This window comes from Pararge aegeria, chromosome 13, assembly GCF_905163445.1.
Source record: "Pararge aegeria chromosome 13, ilParAegt1.1, whole genome shotgun sequence".
In the NCBI taxonomy this organism is placed as follows: Eukaryota; Metazoa; Arthropoda; class Insecta; order Lepidoptera; family Nymphalidae; genus Pararge; species Pararge aegeria.
Genome location: NC_053192.1, coordinates 7,245,873 through 7,268,732, shown reverse-complemented (window position 1 = coordinate 7,268,732; position 22,860 = coordinate 7,245,873). Strand labels below are relative to the sequence as shown.

At 35.3% G+C, this 22,860-nt stretch overlaps 1 protein-coding gene across 1 annotated transcript in view; it reads left to right on the top strand.

Moving 5' to 3' along the window:
• Positions 1-1,420: 1,420 nt before the first annotated feature.
• The window catches only part of LOC120628520 (dual oxidase maturation factor 2), a 79,187-nt gene continuing 57,747 nt past the window's right edge, over positions 1,421-22,860 (top strand). Inside the window, exons 1-2 of the mRNA XM_039896899.1 lie at positions 1,421-1,534; positions 13,985-14,181. The gene's annotated coding sequence lies outside the window, so the exon portion shown is untranslated. The remainder of the gene's footprint in view (positions 1,535-13,984; positions 14,182-22,860) is intronic.

The window sequence follows — 22,860 nt, the reverse complement described above, 5'->3', positions numbered from 1 at the left end:
AGCATTTCTTCGTTACACGCCTCTTGATCATATGCAATTATAGATAACTACATCAGGCCGCGGCTTCAGCTTAAGATTATCAGCAACAGTGCTGTACAAATCCCCAAATACTTCTGACTTATTGTTCGGGATATAAACTTAATGGATCAACTCGTTGTCAAGGGGCAGTGAAAGACAAGCGGCCACGTGGCCGACCTTATAAATGCTGGAAAACAAACCGCCGTAATCAAATGTTTCCGCAACGTTGAAGACAGAAACAAATGCAGGCATCAAAGAGCCTTTCAGAAAAATTGTCTACCTCTATGTCAAGAGAAGGACACAGGAGGAGTATTCAGTACTTTATAAGATACATACTATTGAGTTTTGAAATTTTTATACTTTCAAAACGTCAGTGTTGTAGTGACTCTACCATCCATTTAGAAGGCACATTCCACCGAGACAAGCCGGCATGATACTAAGCAGTTGCTCATTTTCACCATTAACATTACCATTAAATAACAAGCCCGTACCTGGACCTCCAGGTAAACCTTTACCAATGCAGCGTTTTCCGGTGTGGAGTAGACATTACAGCACCCTGGACCCGAGCGTCCATCGCTGCTATGTGCACCTCCCATTTCATTGCATCTTTAGCAACACACCTTTTGAGTTATGACGGAGGCTCTGATACCCACCACTTGTGTGTCTACTCATTGAAGGGGTAAATTGTAACGATCAGAGATACGGTAGGGTTGTCTAGCTATTTCCTCATGTTAGTAAGAAGAGTCCGCCAAATAAACGCACCAGGTCGCAATCGTAAAGCGTTTAACCGAACCTACGGTATAAAAATTGTAAATATAAAGATCACTCTAGTGCATATAATTATTGTCAAAGAATGAATATTAAGTTGCTCTTGACCGATTACCTAACATTTTAATGCAAATTATCAATGTGATACGTAATGATGTGATTTTTCTTAGTGAATATTGGAAGTAGATCCCTTTGAATATTCATTAATCAATTGAGCCCCTTGTTAATTGATTTTGAAGGGAATTTCATTATAATATCGCCACCAATTTTGAGAAAGGCTTATCTAAATTTTAGATCCGATTCATTTAAATATGTTTACTAACTCAATACTTAATGATTCGGTAAAACACCTCTTCAGTTATTTAACGTCTTAGTGGTAGTCTTGGAAATTTATATTTATTTGATGTAAATATTTTCTTGAATTTTCTAATATCAAAGTAGGATACTTAATCCAGTAATAATTATTTTAATACAGTAAGAAAACGCATCAAGTACATATGCGTTAAGAAAGCCGTTTTCGCCGCATGAGTGAAAGAAAGAAATGATCGGTCGTCCCTTTCACGCTCGCTTTCGTTCACGGTTCAGAGGTAGGCGACGCGAGAGTGAACAGAGGTTAGTTTTCAGTGATCGTGCGACGACGGCACTCAACCGGTGACCTCCCGTGCGATTTCCTAGTGACTAGTGTTGTGTGAACTTTGTCCCATATGAGTAAAGGGACGGCAAGGACTACGCTAGCCGATATCGACAGGTACATTATTCTATTTGCAGTACGCGATGTACGCGCACGAGTCTAGACATCCTTGTCCCCAATTAAAACAATTTACTGCACCTCTCATTTAAATCATACGTATACTTCACAGCGCGAATTATTGTCATTAAACATAAATTTCAGTTACATATCGTCATAAAAAAGTTAACTTTCAGATTGATATTATATTGCATACAATCAAATATTTAACGGATGCAATTTTCGTTACGTGAATCGTGAAAGTTTTATTTGTCCCATTAAGTTTTTTTTTAAACCTCATCCTGTAATTTAATCAAGTTTACTTTTGAGCTAGTTGCAATTTTGCACAAGCCCACTCTTGTATATAAATAACAGTATTTGCCTAACATAGTACTATACTAGTACTACTTACTAACACCTTTGTGCTTGAGAACTTTTAAACCAGCTCCTTATTGACCAGGTTTAAAATTGGACACTGAAAATTGGAAAGTTTAAAAACGATCACTGAATGGGAAACATCTGTATAGAGACACGCTTTAAGGGCTTTTGTGAAAAATCCCACTGTAAAGAATGTATTTCGTAGGTTGATTCCAGGAAATTATAATTAATTTCATTCAGTTTGTAGTCGTTGTCAGGTGGTCAGCATTATAGAAATTTTACACTCTGCATTAAAATGATTCACTCGAAAAACATTTCATTTCATGGTTAAACAGTTCTTAAAACCAACGCCTTAATTTGATGGACAAAGGGCGGCATTTCGTAGGACATTTCGAAGCGCATTTATAGACCCAGGGTCTGTGCATGCCCTGCGAAGCATGGCTGTTAGGGCCACCGTATGTGCCACCCGTCAGGTGGGCCATTAGCTTAGTCCATCAATTATAACTATAAAAAAGTTGGGAATCCTGAAGTCTTCTCTTTCCAGGAGTAATAACGTCTCACTGCGCACATTGAATTTCATTTAAAAATATATTACATCATAAGCAACCTTTGAACTTTTCGTCTTCTAGGTACGTGACATCCGTTTGCTTTTAATGTAAAAGGCAACTATTACGAAGATACAGATCGTACTGATAATTCTATTTGAAACCTATTCATGCTTCACGCCTTCGAGCAAACAGTGTTTCAAAATACAGCCTTATCTATCACGGTATAACTTTAAACAAATTGAACTGTGAGACTAATGGATGGCGAAACAGTAAATCGTAAAGTTAGCATAGCAATCTATCATTACAACAATAAATCATTTGAAACGTTTTAAACTTAAATTATTCATCTGTCCGAACAATAGTGTTAAGTACCTACCAAATACGTGATAATACCGACTATTGAAAACAAGTAGAACGTATATAATAGGCATATTTGTAAACTCATCAATTTATTTATATACTAATAGCAATACTAATAGTAGTAGTGGAGAGAACTATGCTAGTAGTATCTCTACGTGATCAAATTGGAAATGAGGAGATCCGTAGAAGAACTAGAGTTACCGTCATAGCTCAGCGAGTGGCAATGGGCGGGGCACATAGCTCGGAGAACCGATGGACGTTGTGATCTTAAGGCACTAGAATGGCGACTCCGCACCGGTAAACGCAGCGTAGGTCGGCCCCCAACGAGGTGGTCAAATGATATCAGGCGAGTAGCTGGGAGCCGCTTGTGGCAAGCGGCCCAGAACCGTGTATTGTGGAACTCCCTATGTCCAGCAGTGGACTTCAATTGGTTGAGGTGATGACGATAATGACGAGCATTAACATAAGCATAAGCTTACAGTTTGCAAGATATCGCCATAGCATTAGCAGATATACTGTACTTAATGGATTCTAACTATTTTACTCAATCGAATATAGCAGGCCAAGTATTACGTGTAGAGTGTACTTATGGTTTGATTTAATATATATATATATATATATAGCTGTTTATCTATATATATAGATAAACAGCTATGAGGTGACCCAGGGGTGGTATTCAGAAAATCTTTGGAAGTCAGCCATATTGGATTAAAAATGACAACACTAAGCTACTTTGCCAAACTAAACGTATATTAAATGCAAAACTTCAGCGATAGAGAATTAGAATTTTTTTATAGTTATAATATCTTTTTTCGCATTTATAATACCTCAAATATTATAAATGCGAAACTTTTTAATGATAGGTGGATGGCTGGATGGATGGATGTATCTTTGTTACTATCACGAAAATATTTGGCTGAAAACCACAACCACGGGCACAAAGTCAGCTAGTAAATAATAAAAGTTTTCTTATAAAAATATATTATAATTTTGTCTTCTGAATCCGATCTTACTGAATTCCATTACAAATTCTAAAAATTCTTTCATTCAATTCTGAGAGTCGCTATTCACTTAAAACATTAATTATTTTACTGGTGCTATTCCTATCTAAATAGAAATTATAGAACTAACTTAATCCCTGTTAACTAAATGTTTTCTCTTTGTAATATAATTAACACTTTAGCCTACCGAAAATCCTTGTTACTTTCAACTTGCAATTAAATACACAACAAAAATGTCGTTTTAGTACAATTAAATTCACTTGGAATTTAATAGCCGTTTGCCACTCCATAACATCTAAAACCGGTAAGCACGACAAGTCCTTATATTGCAACACTGTTACGCGATAGCATACGATCTTGACATTTGGCTGAAACCGTGCACTGTCTCTATCTCATACCTCAAGTGTTGTATATGCCCCTCTCCTTCATATGCCAACAATACATTTTTACGTGTGAATTATTAGACTAAAATTTTTTTGGTTACTTCTTGAAAATTACACAATATTACTTAAGTTAAAACACAATATTTTTACCATTGTTTCCTGATACTGGCATTACTTTTGGATATGTCGGTGTGTGTGAATGTGTTAGATTAAATTTAGTTAAGCGTTTTTTAATTAACGCAAACAATAAATTACGTTGCACACAAGTTTATATCGCGGAAAAAAATAACATATTTTTATAACTAAAGAAACGAATCAAGTTAAATGTCTCTAATATGGTATTTGTGATTTATTTAAAAAATGCAAATTATCTTTCTTATATAAGAACATGAATACTTTATGACGCGTTTAAGTAATTAAAACCCACTAAAAACTATATAAACGCTAAGTTTATGATTGCAAATTACAAAACGTTAAAACTCACACATTCAAAATATTCTAAAAACTCATTATCTATTAACTAAGTAAATGTAGTTTTAGGTTAATTTTATAAACAAATTATTTAAGTAGGTGTATAAAACATGGTTGACCTACCTGGTGCAGTGATGAGTGCTGAGTTGTAAATTCGAGGTTCCGGATTCCGGCGGCGGAAATTTGGAAATTATTAATTTCAGATTTGTTTCTGGTCTGGTTCAACGTTCCGATGGCTTCTGCAGTGGCTATTTATTACGGTTTCGACAAAAAGATTCAGCGTTCCGATATAATGTCGCATACAAAGGTCTATGAGTTTTATTTAACTCTCATACCAGGTTCGCCTGCTCATTTACATTTTGCCTGCATCCTCCATAACTTACCATCTGGTGATATTGCAATCAAGGGCTAACTTGTAGTTATTTGTAAACAAGCATAGCTTATGAACACTCGTAGTTGAAATTATCAAAATTACAACCTTTATGCAATTTTATACTCATTTTCAATGCGATAAAATCGCGAATATTTTATAATCGTAGAGTACATATTGTAAAAAATATAGGAGTAGTCCCACAGAATATACCCACAAAATTAATTTGGTTCTTTGCACAATGCGTTATAGTTTCTCACGTGCCCCATTGTAGGTAGCATCTATAGCTACTGAATTTTACATTATGACGTAAACACCATTGTTTTTGCTCAATCATGTATCACCGCACCATCGGTGGTGACGTCCCTTTCAACTAGCATTATGTTGAATTATTTTGACGAAACAATAGAATGACTTAAACGTTAGAATATACTATTGGCTGTCCTATTTGTAGTACGTAAAATTAACCCATACATTGTTTTATGCCCTATTCTGATGATGATGTTTTTCATTAAGTGCTTGTAGACGTATTTTATTTGAAAAAACTTACATAAACGTTAAACCTCCATTGCGACCACTTAGGGGTAGAATTTTGTAATATGTGGCATGTAGCCTACCTGCGATAGAAGTCCCATCAAAATCAGGTATGTAATTTAAGTACTCAAAAGAGGCAGTTGTCTCGAAATTACAGACACAGTTCAATTTCAATAGTTCATAGTTTAAAAATAAAATGCGTATCTTAAATGGTTAATACAGCAAGTAAGTAAGCTTCACTGCTAAGAGTCAATGGAAATAGATAAACTTTATTTTTCAAAATTGCTTCGTATTATATGTAAAAAATAAAACAATTTGGATTTTCGTATTTTATGAGACTAATCATGGTAAGAAAACTTAAAAATATATTCTATATTATTAATATCTATTATGATATTTTCTTTAGGTTATATTTATAACATGTATAGACAATTTATTTAACTACTCGTACTTCAGGTCAAAATCTCGGTTCGCTTTTATAAATTATTTTTTATTATACTTAATTAATCGAAATGAATTATATGAAACCTTGTAACTGGCTACCCTACTACTTTACTTATTCTTCTATCAGCTGTTATGTTCCTAATCAATCATATAAGTAAATAATATCATCATCACCATCATTATATCAACCCATTTCTGATTTACCATAGGGCACGGGTCACCTCCCACAATAAGAAGGGGTTAAGGCCGTAGTCCACATCGCTGGCCCATTGCGGATTGGTGGACTTCACACACCTTTCAGAACATTATAAAGAACTCTTAGGCATGCAGGTTCCCTCATGATGTTTTCCTTCACCGCCTTGGATAGGTCCTGAATTATATTTAATTCAAAATATAGGAACTACTTGGATGTTCTTCCATCAATAATGATAATTGATTGTCCCTTTGTTAATCTCTTATCATTAACATTTAATATAATAATAACATAATGATTTAAAATGGGGTTCGTTTCTATAGTTAAACGTGGTTCATCATTAGCTGCGCAAATCACAAATGAAGAAGCAACATAAACTCTCGAGGAATTTCGGGCAAGGCCGGTTGTGATCGATGTTTGACCACATCATGTCTTGCGTAAATTACACTTATACGCAGCTGACCGAGATGTGGTCGCCTTGTTTGCTGTTTCTTTTTCCTTATATTTACTTTTTTAATGTGTTAATACGCTCGTCCTTCTGACGTGTGTGTAAGATTTAAACCTCAAGTAATCCATTTAAGAAGGTCAGTGTGTGTACTATTTAAAAATACATAATGACTCGCATACAGGTACGTGGTACTAATACATTAACTTGAAACTCATGATAATAAATCCCATTTAGGGATTTTAAGTCCCAAATTTTAAAAATGACTAAATCGAGATTATACTTTAATAGAAAAAGGTAAACACTATATTTGTGTGCATCAATTGAAAAAAATAATTAAAGCCCTATGGCAGAGCTCGTATGGGAAGGTAGGTGTACGAAAAAAAACTCCAAAATAGTCTTTGCTTTTTTTTTAGAAATTATTAAGATGGTCATGTCGAAATTCCTCAAAAAAATCGAAAAAAAAATCATAATTCCAAAACTATAAAAAATACCTTGGCGAACATTATGGAAAACTCTCAGGCATGTATTTTATTCGCTTGAAACGCACAAAACTTAGGGTACAACTTGGAGGTGCTGGGATTTGAACTCGGCCCCGAGAAAGTTCGACTTCACTGGGCTATCACCGCTTCAAGTTATGTTATATCTCACCTTAACTGAACTTCAACGATCTATATTTAAAAAAAATGGCTTTTAAGGACTACGTTTAGATCAATAAAGAATTTGATTCTCCTATATTAATAATTGTTTAAAATAATGATTATGAAAGACTACTTGCATCAAATCCTGAACGATATATGAAATCAAACAGCTTTATTATTATAAAGTCGTGACAAAGCATATAATGGAACAAAATTGAAGATCCATTAAGTTAATGAGTAATGAAGGATGACTTACGCTACACAGTGTCGGATTCGAGCTGAGCGTCGGCTGTGCGGCTGAGCATGGCGAATAATAATTTCATATATTTTGTATGGACACAGTCACGCTATACCGTCACCGTCTAGCGTGAATCGTCCTTTATACGTGCTCTGAGCCGGCGGCGGCGATTGCTCTCAAATGGTGCACAACACTACCGCAGGTCCTGGCGACTAAAGATGAAGGCCGTCTTTCGCAATTCAATAGACATAAAATCTTTGGCGCCAAAAATATTCTCCATACAATTTAATTAGTCTTAAAACGCATACTTAAAGTTTGATTACATGCTCAATAAAAAAGGGTCATAACAGTATATTAAATGTTAATGATAAGAGACTAAAGAAGGTCAGTCAATTTATTTATTGACAGAGGTTCCATTATAGGGCAAATTAGTAGTTGAGTCCTACGGAAATACCTCTAAAATTACTAACAAGTAACTCGACCTCCCTGTTAATCTGTCTGGCTCACTGCTGAGGGCTTATAAGTAAGACGTCCCGAGTTCAATCCTTAGCAGGGGCTTTGGGAATTTCTAATTTCTGTATCTCCAAAACGATTAAGCGTTAGCGTAGCGTTAAATATAACTGCTATATACATAAATGGTTAGCCCACGTGGGATTACAGTCAAGGTCTAACCTGCAGTAGGATAAAAAATATCTCAATAACAACCATAAATATTTTTTTCATCACACTTGCTCGTAACTTGGATCTCAGTACATCGTTATAAGGCTCAAAATATTAAGACACGCGTATTTTATATAATACTAGCTATTGCCCGCGACTTCGTCTGCGTTTGATATTGTTTTTAAAGTATTCAGTATCGCTAAGCCTTAAATGAGTATAGTAGTATATATATAACATGTGACTGTCAATTAATTATAGACAAATAATTTGCAATAAAATAAAATTGCGACTATAATTAAAGATATAAGCTATCCTATCTCTTAAGTTGGACCAGACTGCTGACGGTATGCCAATTTAATTTAAAATCGGTTAAGTAGTTTAGGAGTCCATTGAGGACAAACATCGTGACAGGAGATTTATATATATTAAGATTACCGCACTTGTGTTTTATTTATGATGCCCCGAATAAGTTAAGTTTGTATCTCAATGCAAGTTATATGTATGAAGAAGAGCGATTTTTAATTTATCCGGGTAACAGAGATTAATTTTTTTTAACAAACAAAGAGGTTTTATGCGACTTAAAATAGTATGTATACCTATACTTAAATGAAAATATTCTCGAACTTCTTCATAAAGATAAATTAACGTTTAAAGACATCAAATTATTCACAATTCATAATAAATTATTTTTTAGGTACGAAAATATTCCCTTGATTTTGTTTTTAACTAGGCGAATATAGGCTGTATGCAGCTAAAAATATGCTGACTGTTTGTCGGCCGACTGTTTGTTTCCTTTGCACGTGAAAGAAAACCGTCGCGCCATTTTCCCTTAATATTTTGTTAATATTATTTGTGGTTTGTGGTTGATTATTAAAAATGACAAATGTCTAGTTTAACTTGAAAGCAGAGCAATAGTAGATTTAACTCCGCCGGGAATAAAAATCGAGGCACGAAGTGAATAACCTGTTTAGCGAGTGAATAACCTGTTTTCACCTAAATCTAAAGAGCGGTCTACGAAACTTTCATGCAGTATAAAATCATCAAAAACGGGTCCGTTATTTTCTGGCCTAATTAATTTCCTACTGCAGGGCACATAGAAGTAAGGTAAATAGAGCTAAAACCTACCACGCCGCTCCAATACGGGTCAGCGAGCTACTGCAAATATAAGTTAACGATTATTCTCAGGTGTTACAAACAACCAGTTACCGATTAAGATCAATGTTGCTGGTCCAATACAATCGATTAATTTGCGCGGTCGTGACTTGGCCACACCGTGTCATCATCATCAGCCTTTTAACATTCTATCTCAGGCCTCCTATCTCATAAGAGAGAGGGTTTCAAAGCGTAAACCCATTCGCTGCTCCAATGCGTGAACTTTAACGAAAATTGGTGAACGACCAATGAAGATATTAATTATAAATACTAACTGCTGCCCGCGTTCTTCATCAGAGTTTATTATGATTTTTACAAAGCCGGTAGGAAGCGTTAATTTTCCAGGCATAACTATTTTTCTACTCAGAGCAAAAGTGAAGGCTATCGAATTTTCGTGCAAAAAAAGGTAATCCCTAGGCAATTCGAAACTTTTCCAGGAATAAAAATAGCCTACTTTACTCTCCGTTCTTATAACTATCTCTATGGCTATGTATCAAATATCGAGTAGATTGGTAGCTTTGTTAAAACGTGTAGAACCATATTTGGTGTAAAAAACGAATGATTTTCATTCGTTGGCCACTCGCATTGCAGATGTCATTCGCATTATTAGAACTGAAAATAGCTATATAACAAATAAAGCTATTTATTTGCTTAATCGTATTTCATGAATAAATAATCTGACAAATAAGGCCCGAATATTTCAACTCTGACATCACGAACTATTGGCGGATGAAACAAATGGCGAAACAAGCTCCACACAGCGTTCATTCCATATTTCAAATTACTACCGCTGACTAAACGATAGAAACAAATTTTACAACAGATAACTTATTTTAAACTTTTAAAGACCAATTATATTCAATTTAGCATAATATTATGAATTGAATAATTGCACGTAATAAGTTTTACTTCAATTCAAATAATTTGTAAAAATATTTTAAAATACTTATACTAATAATTATAAATATTATTATTTACTTTTACTTACTATAAAATTTCGGTGGAATGGCCGATTAGATTGAACGGTCTGGGTCCAAGCTCCGTTTCAACAACCTATCAGTTTTTCCAAAGTCAAATATTTCTTTAATCATTTTTCTTCATTTCAGCACTTTTTACCGACTGCGTTTATTACATACAATATTTGTACATGGTAGTAGTGATGATGATAACTACATTCGTACTACTTAAAACTAGCTACGAGGGTTCCAAACGCGCCCTGGTGTGAAAAGAAGCCCGACTTAGCCGAATGTTCTTTTTGTTATCACCATGTCACGTTGTCATTTGAAAATATTTAAGCAGCAAACTGTTTAGAGCAATAATTCACACCCAAGTTTTTTTATTGCTTATGTTATCCTTTATAGGACTAGGACTTTTCTATATTAGCTTTCGCTTAATACAAACTTTAAGTTTTTTTAGAGATATCTCCAAGATATAAACCGGTAATTTATTTTGTATTCAAAATCCTTTAAATGAAATGCATTAAATAGCCTGATAATCATGTTTTTATAAATTTCTATTTGTAATTCGCCAGGTCGTACTCATTGGAAACTTTCACAGAATAACATTGTCTGTATTGGGAAATTCGCAATGAGACTGCATTCACATGGCGTCCGTGTCGAATTAAAATGAACGACAAAATGTCAGCGCAAATAATCTTCCACGTAGTAAGTAGTTGCCCTCAATTTTAACCAGATATATATAATCATTTAAAACCTATTATTACGTCCTATTCTGTATAGAATTTCTGATAAAGTATGGAGTAAGATAATTGGCAATAACGTGTCTAGAAGAGCACCTTAAGCTCAGTTTTTACCAGTAGCTAACTAAGTCAAAGCAATCAAAGCCGATCAGTTAAAAACACCGTAGCTCAAATTTTAGAAAAAAGGTAATCTGACTAAAATTATATATATAAGTCTAATAAGTAAAATTTTAGGTGCGAGATTTCATTAAAGTATTGTTCAAAATAGCGTTACTCTAAAAATCTCACCACGTCGAAAAACAGCTAAGGGATGATACATTTATATTAATTTATAATATAATTTTATATTCATTTATGGTAATGGTGACTAAGTTTGAATATCTCGAATTAAACTCATCCTTTTCAAATTAGAAACTAGTTAACCGTACAACACCGACAATAGTAATGTCTGTCAACTCTACTCTATTCCTAAATAGACATAATAAAAAGACATGAATGAATGAATGAACAAAAATTTCCCTCATTTACAAAAAGTCATTTATTTAAGAAGGCACGAATATAGATTAAATTCACTAAATAATGTGTACATTACCATTAATGGATTTCGTGTCCTGTTGGCAACAAACCAGTATTCTCACGATCTACCGAGCAGTTAAATGCAGAATACACAAAGCGATGTGATGTCAATACCCGGTTTATATATTAAATATGAAAGATACATTCTGCCTCAGGCAAAATTTGTAACTCAAATATAAATTGGATATATTTTTGTAATCCAATATTTTACCCGTAGCTTAGTATTTATTTTTATTACAATAATATTTGACGGGCCAAGTAGATCTCGACTAAAGACAGGGCAAGCAATGCACAGTCCATGCAAGAACCACGTCCTATGAAGTGCCGCTCTGTGTCCATCAACCACAGAAGTAGGTGTTTATCATGTACCTGTCTGTAATGCAAAGTAAGTTGCCATCGGCAACCACGCCCTTCAGACCGGATGCACAGCAAAGCAATGTTGGCAGGCAGTAATTATCCGGACTAAATGAAGAATGATCAATCGCTCTATTATAAAAGCTCTACTATTACTTACTGATTTAAGCCAGAGCCGTAGCCGAGGATTTCTTTTACCCAGTTGTAACAAGAAGCGCTTTCGATCAATAAATAAGTTAAGATTGTAGTAGTAGTTTTCCGCAAACTCCACGTCCGCATTGCTAGAAATATTTTGTCATTTTAAAATTATAACGCAATCTATCAAAATATCATGTTATGAAATATATATGCAAACATGTCTTCAACAATGAAGAAATTTTTGCATATCTATTTGATAATCGATTAATACTAATCTTTGTCGTTCAACTGAAATATGGCTATGATATGATTTTAAAAAAAACTAGCTATCAACAACATCTTTATTATGAACCCACTGGCCAACTTCAGAGCTCGAGTCTCCTCTCAGAATGAGAATGGAAAACTTCACCCGCCATTGAGAATATTATGGAGAAGGCACGTCCCGGGGATTGAAATTATCCCGAAAGAGAAGCCCGCAGCTCTTACCACAGAGCTATCATCACTGTTAACTATGAGTATAACAACTAGATACGAAATAATCGTTAATCCAATTTTTTAAAGCCTTGTATTACAAGTAGGCTGTCTGTGTGTCGCGGCGCTATTTCTAGGTCCAGTTGCTTGCTTTTGTCCAGACTACATAGTATCTGTTGCAATAGTTTTTCGTAACTAAACGCTGAGTCAACTACGGTAGGCACTTGACTGGGCAGCTGCACTCTCATATAGCAATGATTTCAATACCCTTCTGAACTAATATTATGAATGCAAAAGTTTTGATAGATGGATGTTTGGTACTCAACCAGGCCACAACGGCTGAACGGATCTCACTGACATTTATGATAACTGATTATTGTCAGGATTTACACAAAGCTTACTGTTTATCTCCAAGTAAAATAATAGTTCTCGTGTGATGGCTGATGTTTTTGTAATACACCGACCAAGAGATCAACATGTTTTTTTTCTTAATGTCTCAACAGGATCTGATAATAGTTTTAACAACTCAAAGCTTAACTATTCTTCGTATACGAAGATCCATCTTCTTAACTAAGTAATGAAGAATATTTTCTTATAATTTTTCGTCCAAGAAAATAAAGCTACGATGATTCCAAACAAACCAGTCTTATAAGACCACCTACTTAAAATAACAAAGCGAACAATAACAATCCACTGCGCAGGGTGGTCGCCGCTTATGTATTCCTTTATAGTATGGTAAAATGATAATGGGATAAATCCAAATTTTCCGCTGTCTTATGAAAATGATGACGTTACTATATCCATTATACATCAGACACATACGTTATAAACGAATCTTAAAATTGTGAAACGGTGATTGGGACCAAGTTTGATCCCCAACACACTAAACTTTACGGAATTATGAGCATTTTAAGCAATTAAATATTGTTTTACATTTAAAGAAAACATCGTGAGGAAACCCGAATGTCAGAGTGTTCCCCTCGATGTTCTCAGAGGCAAAATAAGTCCACCAATCTGATCTTGGCCAGCGTGGATTACGGCCTAGATACGGCCTACTGGTATCTCGCTTATAGAGTCCATGCCATATAACTCTATAGTGTGGTTTACCGACCATATAGGTTTTTACTGATGCTGATTATCATACGAGTGGTAATTAAATCAAATACAACTTAACTACAAAAGAAAGCTATCGTGTGATGACGGTTTAATAGAATACAGTTGACAGCACTCCTTCTCTTCCCGCGGATGTCGTACGAGGCGACTAAGGGAATATTACGGAGAACGGGGAGCAGAATCCCCCGTGCTACTACTACCGTTACCGTTGGGAGAGGCCTTTAGTCCAGCATTGAACTGTTATAGGCTATCGATGAAACTAGTAAAAATAAAATAAACTAAAGAAACACTTTTATTCGCAGGTCGATCGTCAACGCCGGTTTCATATTGTGACTTAAGGCTGCTGTGAATTCTTACCAAGTGATAATAATGCAGTGGTTGTACCTACCTACCTGTACAGTTGTATGTGTGTTGTGCAATGAACAGTGAAGTATTGTGACTTTGGTTAGCACGCGGAAATGAAAAGAGAAAAGTACAAGGAGACGCGTTTTGGATTCCGGTAAGGCAAATTTTTATATAATTTTTAAAATATTGTATTTATCGGAGTAAGTAATATAGGCACTAAACCCGTTACTTTTAAGTTAGCTCTTGATTGTAATCTCACCTGGTGGTAAGTGATGATGCAGTCTAGGATGGTTAAGGGCTAAACCTGTTTGGAAGTCATCATCATCTACAGCAGCCTATTAACGCCCAACTGCTGGGGCCTCGTCTCTCATAAGAGAGACGGTTTTAAACTATAGATGTTGGTCCAATACGGGTTGGTTGGCGCTATCGACTATTACCACAATTAAGCGATAGTAACCGAGACCGATCGGCTTTACGTGTAACTTCCTAAACTTACTTCCTTCCGGGCTCGTACTGAGAATTCTTTATGGAAAATATACACAACACATCATAATATAATATGGCCCGATCAGGGATTCTACCCCAGGACTTCATGATCCGTAGTTGAAGAAGCTAACCAATAAACCAACGGCTGTTTGGAAATATGCAGTTATATTACCCCTAATCGGTTTGTATGCAGCATCGTATCGGAACCTTAAATAGCTTGGCGGCACATCTTTCTCGGTAATGTGGTAAAACTAGCCACGGTCAGATTCCCACCAGACACATCGTATTTGCCCTAAGATGTTAAGTTCCTTCCTAAATATTCCGATAATTTTCATTGTTGTATGCATACGATCGTATGAGGTTGCATCAAAGTTGCGGACAAAATGGTACGACATAGGCTTTGTCCTTTCTATTTTATTACATTAAAATAGGAATACGATGAAACTCTTTGTTATGCATATTATGGCACATACTAAAAGATTATGCTGTGCAATAAATAGGCGTGAAGGTAACTTAGGTGGCGAGTTTCATAATAAAATAAGTCACGCTCATATTGAAAAATAACAGTAGTCACTACACAGGTTATTACGCAACACCCCAATGTACCTACTGCTTAACCAAGACCATAACTCATTGTTGAAACCTAATATGTAGAAACAGCGGAGGCAAACGAAAACTGTCTATAATTCTATTTGAACAAACTCTACACATGACATAACGTACACGAAGCTAAAATTTTATTCCTCGAGAGATATTTTGTCTGGAAGCTCTGCCACATCATATCTGTCACTAATTCCTCAATTACAGACTTTCTGCCACCAATGGGAACCGCTGAAGAGAGATCGCAAGCGCCACTAATATAATGACTCGTAACAAGAAAAAACATCTCCATTGATTATCTTTTAAATTCAACAAATACATACAATCATGCAAACGAATAATCCGCTTCGCTTCATAATATAAGTAGGTATAGACTATAGATTAACTTTTTTACATTATAATGACTAATATGATAATTTAACTTGATTTAATTCTGAAAATTTGTTACGTATGCCAGAGATTCGATATCATATTTCCTTGAAACTGTCTTGAAAATTTTGACTTGAAAGTGTACTACACCTTAGATAATCAGTATTTAAGTTTGTAGTATGGTATCTACTCTGCGTGTATTTCTCTTTAATAAGTATAAATAGATTTGATCTCCATATTCATTTACTTTTAAAACCAATTTTTCGACATAGGTACGGAGTTTCACGTTATTCTTTCATAACAACTAAGTATATTTAATTTAGAACACTTCATACAATCATCAACATTGCACTAACGTGAACCGCGCTATTCTTAGTTATTCCCACAACATTAGGCAAATAAAAAAGAGACATTAAGTACCTATAGCAAACGATAATGCTCTGTAAATCTATTAAAAATTATGAGCCAATGCATACAACAGCTGATTTCGTAGTGATATAATGGAACTGGTGACGTAAATCCGCAAGTCGTCGGTGAAAGCGATAATGACTGACTTTGAACTAAAACTACGTTAGGGGCGTCTTACCTCGTCAACCAAGTCATAGATTAATATAGTGTACTTTAATTTTGCTTAGATAAAGTTAGTGTTAGAACGAAACAGATTTATAGGGCCAGCCAAAGTAATTTTGTCTCGGTTTAACAGTTGAAATTTAAGCAAAGTCAAATAAATAAAATGCTTTTATCCTGAGTAATCATATGTGAGGAGCTGTTGTTGCATGTGAATTCAAAACAATGGACCTTATTTTCTGTTATATTATCTCTATTATTATCGTAGATCACTCCTAATCACAATTTGTTTGTCAATACTTGTGGATAACGAACATTTAAGCTTCATTTGCTATAATTAATCCACGACGAACAGACAAATCTGTGCGATGTAAATTATGATTTATTATTTTCTTTGCGCCACACGAGAACATGCGCACAATTGGTAAGGTTCTTTGCAATAGTGTGTCGTGAAGTCAATATCTCCTAAGAATGATGCGGTGTCGGAACGAAACGTGCACAGAGAGCGTATTTTAGATGATATTTATCGCGGAATTTGCTATAATAAAGTACTTGGTTCGCTCTGTGTTTTGTAAAATCATGTTTTTCCGGAAAAGGTTCATATTAAGATGAACTCAAAAAGCAAAACTAAGTTAAGCATAAATTTTCATCCCAATACAAGTAATTACCACAAAGATTTCAAATATTGAGTAAAATCATTATTAAATCTATGTATTTTTTTTTTGCGGTAAAAAATATCTTGCCCTTTATCGATCTTATGCATGGTACGCCATTTGGAATATTAGTTTTTCCCTTAATGACGAAAATTACAATTTAGAGCTTCTGGAAATATATTGAAGTTTTATAATGTAAACAACGTTTTAGATCTATTAAAGTGAAGTATGGCTCACTGCATAGGCTTCCCTACATTGAATCAAACTGTTCTAAAGAAAGGTAAATGATTACGTGCCTATAACTAACGTAATAAAAACCAGTGATTGCCTACAAACCCAGTGAGCCAGTGCACCATTGACCACGACTTCTCAGTTACAATTGCGTTACGGTAAAGTGATTCCTGGTATTGCTCGGTTAACTCAGTGAAAGTGTCAACAGTTCTTCGTTTAACGTAACGCATCGGAAGTCAACTTCATGCAATTTAATAATGATTTCATCTTGGTCTAATGTCTATATGATATTATTTATTCTAAAAATTTGGCGTTAAGTAGACACGTTCCGGATAAGAGACCGGAACGAGACTTCTCCAATATCTCTTCAGATATTGGAAGGTTTTATAAAGAAAAACCATTTAGTCACTATAATATTCTCATTTCATTTCCTCATTAGCCTATAGCCTATAGGTCATTTGCAAACGAAGTTTACCCTTCTTACGACACGAAGTAGCGTTGGACCCGTGTCTACACAAAAGCATGAAAAGGTTGAGATTTAATAGTACTGCCCGAGAATACAATAGGTATATCCAATAATTGCGTCCATGTGTCATGACAAATGACGTTAACCCCATACTTATGGGCTAAGTAGATATCTTGTCACGCCAAGAATCTACTGTGATTGGCTGGGTTCTTGGGAGGTTTTCCAGTTTCAATTAGTAGAGGTTATTTCAGTTTCAGAAATTTCTCTGGTCTGATCTGGTCTGCAGGCCTTATGTCGATGGAGATGTGTTTTAACGTTCCGGTACGATGCTTGATGAATTAAGGGTACGGGCCTGGCCATATCCCTGAAATAGTTCGCTAAATACCATCTTAGACTGCAACATCAACTTAGTAGAATAAAAAAAAGCATTCAAAACATGGAGTTACTTACAAAGATGTTGAATGTTGTACCTTAGTATTTGACTTTACTTCTTTATACCGAACAAATATAAAAGAAAGCTAGCTTTCTACTGAGAATTGCTCAATACTCAGCAAGGTCTGTCATCGTTGACACTTTGTTTGATTTTTGCGCCAGCCAGCGGTCATGGCCGTAAATGTTAATGATACTTAGACATCAAGGTATTATATTGAAATATGATCAATGCAATATGGCGATTAAATTGTAATGTGTCCTTAATGTCTTCTTAATAACAAAATAAACATTGTACAAGAGTTTACAGAAATTATTTTAACAAACAGATGTTTGTAACTTGTTAATTCGAGTGTTATTTGAGAATTAGCTAATTAGTATATGCATTATGTCACCATAAATATATGTTTTATAAGTACCTATTGATATACCTAAAGGCATTATATATCTATATCTAGTATATTAGTATTAGTAGAGAATTATTATTTACCACTTATCGACTCAACAGACAATAATGTTCCCTCCTCTTCTAGGTCAGCGAGACTCATTCCAACACCACCTACCATCAAGGGTGACCGTGATAAAGCACAAAGCTGTTCATTAAGGAATTTTTATCACTTATTAATTTCGATATAAACAATAAATTAATCGTTTCTTTTAATGTACTTTAATATATCTAAGTCTCGGTCGATTGGTTCTATCAGTTTTTATTAGAAAGAGATCTTTAATGTCCTTGTTAATCATTAGCTTTTTCGTGTTTCGCAAATCGAAATAAATAATATAGGTATCTATCTGTATAATTTTCAATGTTCTAATAAAGTCAACATATCGCTTTTTTGAAAGCGCTATCAAAAATACCTACTATATTTGTACTCGTGACCTTATGTACTCACGCGAAACAAGAAAACAGCATGGCCGATTACTATAGAAATAAATTGAGCGATAGAGTAAATTCGTGTTTAAATAGTAATAACTATTTTTATCATTCTCATTTAAGCAATAGAACGTGAAATTAACGAAAAATAACATTATTTAAGTACTGTAGAGTCGAAAAGATAGACACGATTTTCTATTTAAGTATCTAGCTAATTTCATAATATTTAAGTACTTATCTGCCTATTTTGATATGTTATATTTTAATAACACGGCCCGATGGCCGTTGGGACAGACGTGTTCTGATGTGGAGACCGCGGGCCTTCAGACCATTGGACACATAACCTTGAAAAGTAGCTGGAAAAGGCTGAATGAGACAGGCGAATGATCGTTTGTGATGTACGCTGTCAGAAAGACCTATGTCCAGCCATTGCTGGACTAAATTATATTTATTAGATCACCAGGCAAGACACTGGCGATCGATTTTGGAATTATATCTGCCCTAAAATTGTATATATTTCATATTTTTTTAGATTTTATCTCAGAAAAACGAACGGTTCCCACGGGATTTATGAATAAAACCGTAATAAACGGGGACGAAGAACCCGGGGAACGCATTGTTAGACATAATTTTCTTGTTAGGAGAAATAATAAAATTAAGCGTCGTCATGCAAACATAAATAATTATTATTTAATGTTCAAATTATATATAGGACCTTACAAGAAGGTTACAGATTCCAACACGAGCCTTGCCTCGAACCACCTTGGGCAGTCACCTCAATAATCAGTGTACCGAGATCAGTGTCCGGCAGGAAGTGTCATGCATAATAATATCCTATACAATTTCTGAGCACGCAAACATAAATCATCATTAAATCATTACGATCAAATCTCCTCTAAGGTTGCATGCAAATGATCATTAAATAAACTCTTTATGTAGAAGTACCCAAAGCGTATTACAAACGTATTTGTAGTGAATAAACGTACCCTTTGGTATTCGGATGTTTTGATAAAATAAACTCATTATGCACGCCATTTACAAACCTTCCACAGACCTTAAAGCAAAGAGTGACAGAGAGGAGAGTGTTCTCTGGGCTAATGAAATCCGGGATCCCCGCTATTCAGATACAAGTTCGCCGGCCTCATAACCAGGTCCGACGAATTAACATGTTCTCTCGCGTACGGGGGTAGACGACGCGACGTCTACGGCTGGGGCTGGTATGATTATTGTCCAAAATCCCATTATCTAACGCTATTAGGCACGAACTGAATTCACCTCTGTATGTAGAGATTTCTATTGCGTGAAAACATGCTAATTACTAGAACAACGAAGTAAACATAATATAAATTCTACCAATCCAGGTAAGTGAACTTCAGACCCCTATAAACACAAATTGATGCTATTAAAGGATGGAAAGCACTAAATATTAAATGAGAAAACTATATACAGCAATCCTTTTGTTATGATTGCACAAACTACATTACTAGAATGGCGCTCGATGATGCCAGTCATGATAAAGATCAACCAATGCAACTTGCATGCAGAACTCTGTACTTATCATCCTTATCATCAACGAGAAGGGATAAAGTCGTAGTCCGTCACTCTAGGCTAATGCCTTTTGCGGATTGGTACACTTCACACCCCTTGAGAAAATTATGTAGAGCTCTCAGGCATGCAGGTTTCCTCGCAATGTATTCCTTCACCGTTATAGCAATTGATATTTAATTAAAACACACATTACTTTGAAAATTCAGAGATATGTTCCGGAGAACGAACTCGTTCCCCTCGTAAAATAAGTGTGACGTTGTGATAACTAGTCTCTCACCGCTTACTTAAGTCACACTAATTCGTCATTAGGTACTTCACTCAAAGGCAAAAGTGCAACTTTGTATAAATTATATGGTTTTAAACTTTAATATATCCTGTGGCTATTAAAATATCTACGGTGTTTATTGTCTGCCTTCGTATTATCTAGATCAAAGCGATCGCGCGCCTTGAAACGCTCACCTACATATTCAGCCTTTGAGACTGAGAAATCTAGACATAGGTTCAAAATATCTGTGTCCTATCGTTCACGATATAGAGTGCCGTTGTTCTTAAAATCAAACAATAAGTCATGAATATTAATTTATTCGTGACTCTTGTACCTACGAGTACAACCTACCGTAGATGATACGAGGCCCGAAATATAAATATTATAATGAACCTGGCTTAACTTGCGCGGACCATAGTTCAAACGTTCACGTTCAAACACATCAAAAATACAACTTTTAAAATATTTTGTCTACAAGTTCATAACTATCATCAGCATGTCAGTAATGGACGTCCACTGCTAGACATAGGTATCTTGTTGATAGTCCATAATACCACAGTCTTGTGCCGCTTGCAACGGCTCCCTGCGACTCGCTTGATGTCATCCGAGTTCCAAAAGTTACACCATATTTAGTAATTACATAGCCACAAGACCCAAGCTATGTAAAAATCATAATTTAGGTACTAAAATTGAGCCCAGAAACTTTTATAAAAGAAATAAGAACAATTTTAGCCATTAGTTATTGAAATTTTAAGTTGGCAAAACGGTTTGGCACCATTTATTTATTCCATGATTTATCCCAGTACGGCCTACGGGTACTTATTTAGTAGGTTATTTAGCTGGTTTGTTGAAAAACCTAAATAATTCACCGTGTATAAATAATGTTGTACCTCATTGTGACACGAAACATCTCATCATCACGAAGTTTGGTTTTTGGTAGTTACATTTCTCTCTGAGAGATACTGAAAGCTATACGCAATCTTTTACGCACAGCTTATTCACAAAAATAATAATTTAATCTCTCATGCGCGCAATGTTAGCAAATACATCCTTTGTTTTTGAAATAAGCAGATAACAAAATAGCATAATTAACATGGAAACAATCATTAATGTAATTAAATTTAAACCACCGACCTCTGAATTACGAAATGTTTACCTATTGTATTCTCATAGTGGTGTATGGCATTTTTTGTTTGGCAAGAAATAACTTGTCATCAAAGCAATATAACCATTTGTTGGCCCTGCCCTGCTCTAGTCGATTTCTCCACCTTCCTCGATCTTGAGCCCAAGTCCGCTAGTTTCGCATGCTGATGACACCAGCTGTCCAGCGCGATTTTAACCTCCCAATCGATCTCTGCCCTTCAAGCTGTGACCTCATAATCTTCTTTGTTTGTCAATAATCGTCCATGTGTTGAACATGTCCGGCCAACTGCAGTCTTAGGATTTTATGTGCTGGACAATGTTTGGCTTCAAAGCTATTATAAATTTCTTAATTGTACCTGATCCGCCACAGACCATCCACTTCAAGTCATGCTGTTTGTGCCAAAAATCACCCACCCTTTCTGTCCCCACTTAGTCTCTCAGCTAAGCAACGGACGGACATTGCGAAACTATAAGAGTTAGTATGGAATCCTGAAAGGAAACCGTAAGAGGTACCTTAAGATCGTTTTGACACAGAACTCCGACGATAATAATTACGTTTCTACTTACATTAAACGGTGAAGGAGAACATCGTAAGATATCCTGTTCGCTTGAGAATTCTTCGTAATGTTCTCATAGGCGTGTGAAGTCTATCAATCCGTACTTAGCCAGCGTGGTAGAAACACTTGATATTCCGAGAGAAGACCCGTGCCCTGTAGTTGTCCGATAATGATGATGGGTCGATAATGACGATATGTTTAACTATACATAATATATGCCTTTCTTTATAATTTCTATGCCGTTTCTGTGTCTCTACTTTTACTCCGCCATTATGTACAGTTCATATTCATACGTACGAGAGTAATAATTACATTTTCCTAGCAGTGAGAAAAAGTTATATTTCTCATATGTGCGCGACATTTACGAACGCACGCTGCTGACGCAAAAGATTGCGCTATCTCTATTGCCTTTATCATAAGGTTGCTTATATATTACCTTTCAATATAACGAAAAATTTTTTACGTACGGATGCCTCAAATCAAAACCTAGTAGGTGAAATATTTGTCTAAAATATTTATCCTACTAATTCGGCTCAACTCGACTATCAAAAAGTTATTCCTACATTTAACAAAGCAAGTATATAAAAAGTACAAAAGTAAGGATATAAAATACATAAATTAAAAAAAAACTATTATATATTCTTG